Genomic DNA, 9232 nt, shown 5'->3' on the forward strand with positions numbered 1-9232 from the left:
TAATAGTAATACCGATGGTTAATGGTACGGGTTGGAGCGGAACAGAATTTTACGCGAAATATAGAAATTCGAAACAACATAGTTGGTTGACTTCGGTGTCTACGATTCTGTCCATCGTAAATGTTGTCATGGCAGATCGTAAAATATTTTTCTTGGAAGGCTCTCGATGCAATTTCATCGCGAATAAAGCATTTCTTTAGAAATGATAAAACGAGAGAAAAAAAGGGACACGGGGGGCATGGGACGAGGAGAAAAATGCAATAATTCCGCGCGCCATCGTAAACTGTGCATTTGCTCGTAAAAGCTATCCGTGTGCAGGGAAGACGTGGAAGAAAATTGTCGCTTTTGTCCGTGGAGGAAGGCTGGAAGGGATAGAAAACGGAAGCCTCGTAAAACGGAAGCGATGATCGAAAACTTTGAATGGGAAAAGTGAATGAAGATAATGTAAATTTGCGAGTATAACAGTGGCGAACTTTTTCTTCTTATTTATGAAAAAAGGAGAGGAGGAAAAGTTGGAGAAAAATTGAAGATCGATTCGAATACGATTAATAGAAGTTTCTTTTATACGTGTACATATGTAAGTAGATATCTAACCATCTTCAGATTTATCTCTTCTGAAAAGATTCCAATAAAAAAAAAAAAACTTATCTACATGTACAACTATCATCCTCTTTCTCTGTATCGTGAATCATACATTAACGAATGTGTGAATCAGTTTCCTCTGCGTTAAAAAAAATTCATTCCCTTTTTCGTTTCGAAGGATGATGTTCATTGACCCATTTTAAGCCTTTTGACGATATGTCCTGACTGTTAATCATCTTATTTTTAATCATTTTGATTATGCAAATAAATATCAACAACAAGATGAATACATGATTACTACGTATTTATAGAAAAAATAAACAATTGTTTATGATACAAATTAAATTTCCCAAAGTGTCTTTCAATCGAGACATTGAATCACTCATTATGGTATATCAAGGAAAGTCAACGACTAATCTCTGTCTTAATCATTCCATTTCCAGAATCATACTTGCCACGCTACTTAATAAACTACGAGAGGCTAACGCAATAAAGTTGCTTGGCATTCATTGTGTCGGAAATATATTCACGCTGTTTAATTCCATTCAATGATACACGCGTTGAACAATTGGATATGCGCGTCTTAATTTGTCCCTGAAATCTTTGTTCCAAGTCCCGGCACAAGATTGCATAATAGCCGATCCATTGAAAAGTATAATCGCGTAAGATAAATCGATTCTTGCCATTCGTTGGCGTGGCATTAGGAATCGTGGCGTTTGCAATGAACTTGATTCCAACTTACTCACTTACGCTCTTACACGAGCCCGAAACTCTAAGGGAGTCGGTATAATTACTTTTGGTGGAACAATTTGGTGCCGTTCATTGTGCCAGGTGTTTAGAGTTCTGGGCAAACGTGAATCGAGAGGGCGTCGATTAAACGATTTCATAAAGTAATTCATAAAGTGAATCATTGAGATTTAGAAACTAATATTTAAACTTTTCTTCGCGTATGAGATTCTCGAGAGATAAAGTGCACGATGGTTTAGTATTTTTAAATTCTGATGTTAAGTTTTTAATGTAAAGTTTTATTGTAAAGTAGAGTTTTTGTATTTGTGTGTATATTTGTAGATTGGTAGGTAAAATATTTAACAATTAGATATTAGAATGAGTAATTTTAACTCTTAAATTTAATTCTTATTTAATTTGATTGTTTAAATGTTCAATCTTAATGTAATTTTAAATATTTTTTAAAAATGCACAAAGAATGATAAATTTGAAGAAATTCGTAGGAAAGTTTAATGATCTTTAGATCTTAAATTTTCAAGAAGAACAGTATTTCTTTCAGATTCTAAATAATGTTGGAATATAATTTATCCAATATTAAATTCTTTCCATTTCAAATCATATTCGTGTGACTTACAATTAAAATCATCACGAATAAAATATCTTTTATACCTGTCTCACAATTTTAAATTTCTTTGATAAATCATTCTTTCAAAAAAGAATTTTCTCTTAGATATCGAATATTAATTTCTTTCTATTCTTGACTTCTATCTTGCTATTTGTGAATGTAGATTCGTAAGTAAAGACGAATATAGTCGCTCTTTTCGACCGATTTCACCTGACGTCATTATATCTCTTGGAAAATTTTACCAAGATTGGATCTCGCGGGTCAACCGTTTCAATGTAGGCTCTCCAGTTGTATGCTATCTGTTAAATGAATCTTTAACGAACATCCATCGGCCGGAAATATTCAGGAAGTTTAAATGCAATCGGTTGATCGAGCAGTGAACAATCTGTGGCGTGTTAAAACGATGATTCACCTCGCATCCTTTCTATCCGATTTCACTGATTTTTCGTATTCGTTACGAATGATTTAATTTAATAAATTAATTGGAAATAACATTGTCATTGTTGTTAACAAATGTATACGATTTTTAATACTCGAAATCTGTTCTTATTCCAATCTATCAAGTAATGAACGATATATTTATTTATGAAAATTGTTATGTTATTCTTATATCTTTTGTATTATTTTATTGTATAATATAACGTAATATCGGTGATAATCATCTTTCAGAAATATTAATTGTAAATTTATAATAACATTTACGGCTGTTAAAATTAAAAATTTTAAAGATACGGGTGATTATTTATTGATAACATTTTATGTGATCTTTTTTCAATTCTAACCATCGTCATTTTTTCCATTATTTTATATTTTATAAAGTATTATTGGAGAATTGTGTTCGAATTTTAACCTCTACTAAAATTTAATTATTCGAAACATTAATATATATTATAATAATGTAAAATTTAGACTCGATTATTAGTTGAGAACATTAAATAGATTTTCTGTTTGAAAATTTAACGTGTTGGTAGTCAAATGTTGCCAGCAACGCCATGTTGGCTGGTGATGACGTGTGATTAATTGCGAATTAATTAAACAATTTTACTATTTAAACATTATATCTGCATATTAGAAATAAAATTATATTATATAACATTATAAACTTGCATTATTTAACACATCGAGAAACAATTATTACTCTAACTGGAAGAAACTTAAAAATATAATTCAAATTAATTCGTCTTTTTATCCCATCACGTGTTTGTACAAAATTAATAATATAAATACAAAATACAAATCTAAAGTAAATGTGAAGTTGAAATTTAAAGTGAGTCGATAACAAACGCCAAGTTTCGAAAACAAACGAATTACCTTACCCGCGGACTTAATCAAACTTTTTCGTCTGATTCTCGTTTCGAGCACGTTAAAATTCAACGGGCGTTGCATGCATGATAACGAGCGATCAGCATCCGTCGGTTCAGCTCGGTAATTCATGCGAGCAAAACTTTTCACGGAAATTTCGAATATCCGATGCTCTGTCTACGTCGCGATCACTTGCCTCCATCTCTACTTTCCGAAAAAGAGAGAGATAGAGAGAGAGAGAGAAGGGAAAATGAAAAGAAAAAAGAAAACAAGAGGGAGGTAACAAGGAAAAAGATCAGAGGGAGGAAGAGAGAGAGAGGGAGGGAGAAGTCAATTCGAGAAAGTTTTCTCATTGTCTCAGAACGTGGAAAAGTTTCGTTGCAATTTCGTGGAAGATGACTATCGATAGCTCGTCGTACCTAGCTGTCGAGCTTCATTTGCAACGAGCTTTTAACGTTAATAACTGTCCGCTTTATACTCGGATAACGAAAACACAAGGAACAGGTTGAACGTGTCTTTAAACGACTCATGATAATCCATGATTTCTTTTTTATAGTCGCGACATTAAACGACCAAGAAAGCTTCCTCAAGAGCTTTTAAGAGAGAAGCTTGGAACGACTTGAAAGTTTAGAGAATGAAACGAAGTATGAGTAAAATGAGAATAAAATTATGGTGCATGTTAATATTGATTGCAACGTTTTTATAATGTTCATGATATTAGATATGATTGTCATTTAATTAATTATTCATTATCTAGTGGATGTGATGATTAATTTTAGGATATTGTTGTGAGTATGTGTAATTAGAGTAAGATATTTTTGTTTTTGTATCAGTGAATCATTTCATATATTTGCATATTGTTTTTGATTATAGCTTGCATTCTCAATTTTAGATATGATTCCTTTGTTAAATAGGAAAACTAATTACATTAATTGGCAAACAAATTCTTTTCTATAATTGATTAATATGGTCTATTAAGTAATAGTATAATAAAAAAATACGTAAGAGAAAATGCATTATAAAGAATAAATTAATCATTTTTAGATATTATCCCAGGATCTCTCAAAATTTTAAATATTTTCAGTTATGTTCAAATACATTTAGTTTAATTTAAATATATTTTGATCATTGGATAATCCATGATTTCTTATAACTATTCTATATATTCAGTTTGATAATTAAGAGATAGCAATGAAGAAATCAAGAATGAAATATAATTGAAAAACAATTTTTTTAAAACAATTATCTCCATTTTTCTTTATTTGTTTTTACATGTTGTTGGAGAATCAAAAACGTTTAGTTTTTATAAGGGTGGTCATGGAAGTAGTCTGACAGGGTTGAACCTCCTCAAGTTTCAAATTACATTTCCGTTTCGTTCCACGTCTTCGAAAGTTTCACTTTACTTAGAACAGGATTCAAAGGAAAGTTCTTCCTCGATTTAATCCACTATATCCTCTATACCAAACTTGTTCCTGAAGTGTTCCTCATACTAGATAGCTAATTTTCGTCGCTTATCATGCCCTAATTATTCGATTCCTTCTTCTTGAATAATTCGAGATAGAATTTCATTTTACAATATTCCTTCAATCATCTCCTAAAATTTAATAGATATCTCTCGTATTTTAAAAAATTGAAAATCCTTCGAATTGGTATCTTGAATATTTTAAAGCACGAATATCGTTTCTCAATAAATATTTTAGAATCTTTAAACCTCGAATATCTCTTCGAACAGATATTCTTGAAGTTTTTAAAACACAAATATCGCTCTGAAAATATTTATTAGATTAGGTATTTTAATATTCTTTAATCTCGAATATCTATCCAAATAGAAATAGTTTTTAAAAATCGAACATCTCTCGAAAACTTTAGAAAACGTTGAAAGCAACTATAATTTCGTTAGGAAATATTTGACAAAGAGTTGTACCTCTTTTTTCCCAGTGAATACATTTTTCAACTCCATCTTTTCTTTCCTCTCGTGATAATAACTGTAATTTGCGGAAAAATTAACGCTTAATTACGACTACTTTCAGGAAGCGTTTTTCGATGGAATAGATATATCTATTCCAATATGAGAATTAAAAAAAATTAAAATTGCACGAATTTCAGATAAAAAAATTGTCTCTACGAGATTTACATCGATAGATAAAAATACAAACTACTCGTATCGTGCACCGTTATCTCTCATAATTATCAAAGTACTATAAAAAAAAAAAAAAAGAAAATGAATGGAATCTTTATTCGAATCGATGAATTCTTAAAAGGTTCAACCGTTACGAATCTCTCGGGGATTCGTTTAATCTTTAACGATTCTCGTTTCACAGAGGAATGTCTCGAATAATACAGCATTTTAGAGGAAGAATCGCGGTTATCTGACGATGATCGCCATGGAAATTGCATAGGTGAAATAATTAATCGTGGCTCCGTTCGCCATTTTGATTTTACGCACGTTCCCATTAATGCTTGAATTGCCGTTGTATACGTATTGTTGTTTGTGTATTCAAAACGGCTATACGAAATTATTCAGCTTATTTAAACAATTTCGCGATGAATTATCGAGGCATCGTGTGAAATCGGTTTATGAGTCATGATTCTCGATATCTATCGTCGTCGTATTCAGAATTTTCTTAGTGCAATTCCGGTCGTGAACAAGTATATGCCACGTAAAACGTATTCACGGCAATAAAAACATTATAAAAATCGAGATTATCTTCGCTGTATCTATATCTATATATATATATTGATTTTCCATTTATTCATTCAACAGTAAGTTTTTATTTTGTTTTATTTTATTTTATTTATTTATTTGTATTTAGAGAATGTTCATTTCAATTTTGATTATTTTTGAAAAAAAAAAAAAAATAATAAAGAAATATTAAAAATTTTGTAAAATGATAGTAAATGATGGAAATGTGATATACATATATATATCGAAATTAATTAAGTGGAAATTTATATTGAAATTCAATGTCCTTGTTTTGATCGAAAACACTTGCGGTTTTCTAATTTTTTAGTGAAATTACCGCGAAAGTATTACGTAACATTATACGGAAATATGTGCTTAGCGTTACGGAAGTAAGATAAATGTGTAACTTTTTGATTATAATAATTTTTATCGTGGAGCAACATGTGAAATACATACGTTTTATTTATTATTCGCACGAATAATATCGTGGATCGATATGGAATTTAAAACACGAAGGCGAAAAGGTCTCAAGAAATACCATAGTGCAACAGTGCGCGAAACGTAGTAAAAAGTATTCCCTCCTGATAAGATAATCCAGATAACCGCGAAATCGTTTGCCCGCACTACTGTGGAAATAAGAAATTTTAATTATTCCCTGATATTCAATCAACCTCGTTTTTTTTCTACCCTTTTCTACCATTTTCATAGTTTCTTTCATTTTTAAAATTTCTCCTCGAGAATTCTCGCACGAAATTCTCGCACGATTCCAATAATTTTATCTTATTATATCTCTGGATTATCGCGAATCAACTCATTCAACTCATTCTTGAAAATCCTCTAAACATTAAGTTTTATCGAGACAAGACGCAAAGATTGTTCAAAAACTTAAAAAATAACTCTTAAAAAAATCTTTATAATCATCTTCGTCGTACCAAACTTTTGTATTTGCTTTAGATCCTCCTCAAAGATGCATCTCACGAATACATTATAACCTATATATAATTCATGGAAGAATAAATCGAGCATGTGAGAGTGTAACATATTTTTATACATTATGGAAAGTTTCATTTCAAAATAAATCGATTTCCTGAAATAACACTCTACATTTCCGCCTTATTTTTTCATGCAGATTCGTCCCCACCCTCGTCAACTCCGCACATCTCCAAATTCAATCCACCAAACATCCCCGTAAAAAACGTTTCAACCCCCGGAGGGCAATTAACCGGAATCAGGATCCAACAACCGTTCCATCCACGATGGCTTTCCCCCGCGAACGATATAACGTAATAGATCTCTTGGATTAATTGCTACAGACTAGTAAGCTTTGCTCCAGGAGGATAGGAATGACTGGAACGGTAGTCTAGTTTCTGTCGCGTGATATCGCACACAAACGATGATGTGCGACTCTTTCGTGGCCACGGTTGGAACACGCCTCGTAAATGTTAATCACCATTGTACCCCCGATGAGCCTAATCCAGTTGTACATCGCGTTGGCTTCCCTCCCAGCGGAGCTCAGGTGATTCCTGCAACAATTTTGGGCTTGTTTGTTAATGCAACGTGTACACGAGCGAGTGGTTTCCTACGCTACGATGTGTTTAACCTTCGTGGCCGGTGGATGAAAGATGCAGGGAGAGCTGGAAAGTTAGAAACGTTCTGTGATCCTTCGAGCTATTTGTATTGCGTACGTATATAAAGTATTTTAATAAGGTATTTTAATCCGCGATTCTTCGGGTTTCGAGTCAAATTTTCAAATCCACAAGGTGTGCATTGGATAAGAATAATTTGGGAATAATTTTTACGCGGAAAAATATGAAAAGAGAATGAAAATCTTTTTTGTTAAGAATTTTTTTTTGGAAATTTTCCAAAAGTGAATTTGATTGATTCGAAATTTAATTATCTTTAAATAAAATATAGTGCTTTTCGTTTGTTTTCACGCGTAGAATAATTTTTAAATTTAACAATGTGCATCATCTGAAATACCTCGTATACATAGATCATCAATGGTGAATTGGATATATGATTGAAGAGATAGAGATCGTGATTGTTAATGCAGAGACATGAGTCAATCTTCTCCTGTGAATAGATATATGTACATGTAAGTAATATCTTGAGAGCTAGGCGCCATTGCACACGACAATATTTGTCGAGATGTTGTAAAGTGTCTAGAGTTAATCAACCTCTGTAAATATCTTTGAAATTCCAAGTGACAGGCATGTTTTATCGCAATATTTGTATAGGGGGAAAAAAAAGAAAGAAAGAAAAAAAAGAACATTTACTCAAATCGTTAAATTTGTAATAAGTATTTGTTATATCTATTAGGCTTAAGCATAGAAGGTTATCAAGGTTGTTTAAATTTAAATTGCTCTTAATCAAACGAACACGTGTTTCTAATCTAATCACCATATGCACCATGTTCACGCAACACGATTCTAATTCGGATCACTTTTTTCCTTCTCTCTTTCTAAACTGGCCGAGATAACACAACTCTCAAGTAACGTATTTAAAATTCTTCAAGCGTTTCAAAATCTTTTATCGTTGGAGCATTGCATTATCTACGCCTCTCAATTAGGAGATAATTCAATTCATAAATAATAATCCTTTCTATTCTTAATCTTATTCTACAATTACACCAAACAGCCAACGACTTCCCGCACACCGCGTACATAAACTCAAGGATCTTCCACCGCTTTTACCGTGCTTTTCTCACAAAAAACTGCGACGCAAACCCGGCTTCCCTCGTCACCCAAAAGGTATGCCCCTCGAATAACAACCCGATCGAAATCACCGTACGATCTCTTCGTGCGTCAGAATCGTGGAACGATCGAGCAGCCGGCGACCTTGCAGCCGGCCAAGATTAAACTCCGCTCCCGGATCACTCTCGGCTCTCGATGGAATCCGTTCGAATAATTACGCCGTGCGCGGAGGAGAAATGCCCGGCGCGAATAGTTTGGCCAAAGTTATTCAAACGGCGTGCCGCCGCTATCTTGGCGGAATGCGCGGCCACCTGAGAACGAGTGCACTTGTCTCCCGCCGCTGATCCAGCCTCTGACGGATCCGAAGAATTTCATACTCGAGCAGCTGGTTGCCCCTGGTGGCGTATGGGAACCACGAAAGAGCAACCTCGCACAATAACGGCCGTGATTGCAGCCTGTGGTGCAACGCCACGTATATATTGTGAGCAAGCGAGTTATACATTTTTCACCCTTCCTTCCTTACCTATCGTGCTATTTAGTGAAAGTGAAGCATCAAAGAACATTCTTCTTTTCGAAGAAGTGTCGAAAGATTCCTTGATTTTTGTCAATATATATATATAT

At 33.2% G+C, this 9232-nt stretch overlaps 1 protein-coding gene across 6 annotated transcripts in view; it reads left to right on the forward strand.

Annotated features, from left to right (window-relative positions):
- Positions 1-9232, forward strand: part of LOC102672837 (protein tweety) — a 43709-nt gene that overhangs the window by 15965 nt on the left and 18512 nt on the right. Inside the window, exon 1 of one of the 6 annotated variants that reach the window (XM_031509258.1) lies at positions 6457-6479. The exons of the other annotated variants lie outside the window; for them this stretch is intronic. The gene's annotated coding sequence lies outside the window, so the exon portion shown is untranslated. Of the gene's footprint in view, positions 1-6456; positions 6480-9232 lie in introns of those variants that run through there. 6 annotated transcript variants of the gene reach the window in all.

Source organism: Apis dorsata, unplaced genomic scaffold (genome assembly GCF_000469605.1).
Source record: "Apis dorsata unplaced genomic scaffold, Apis dorsata 1.3 scaffold_135, whole genome shotgun sequence".
Taxonomy (NCBI): Eukaryota; Metazoa; Arthropoda; class Insecta; order Hymenoptera; family Apidae; genus Apis; species Apis dorsata.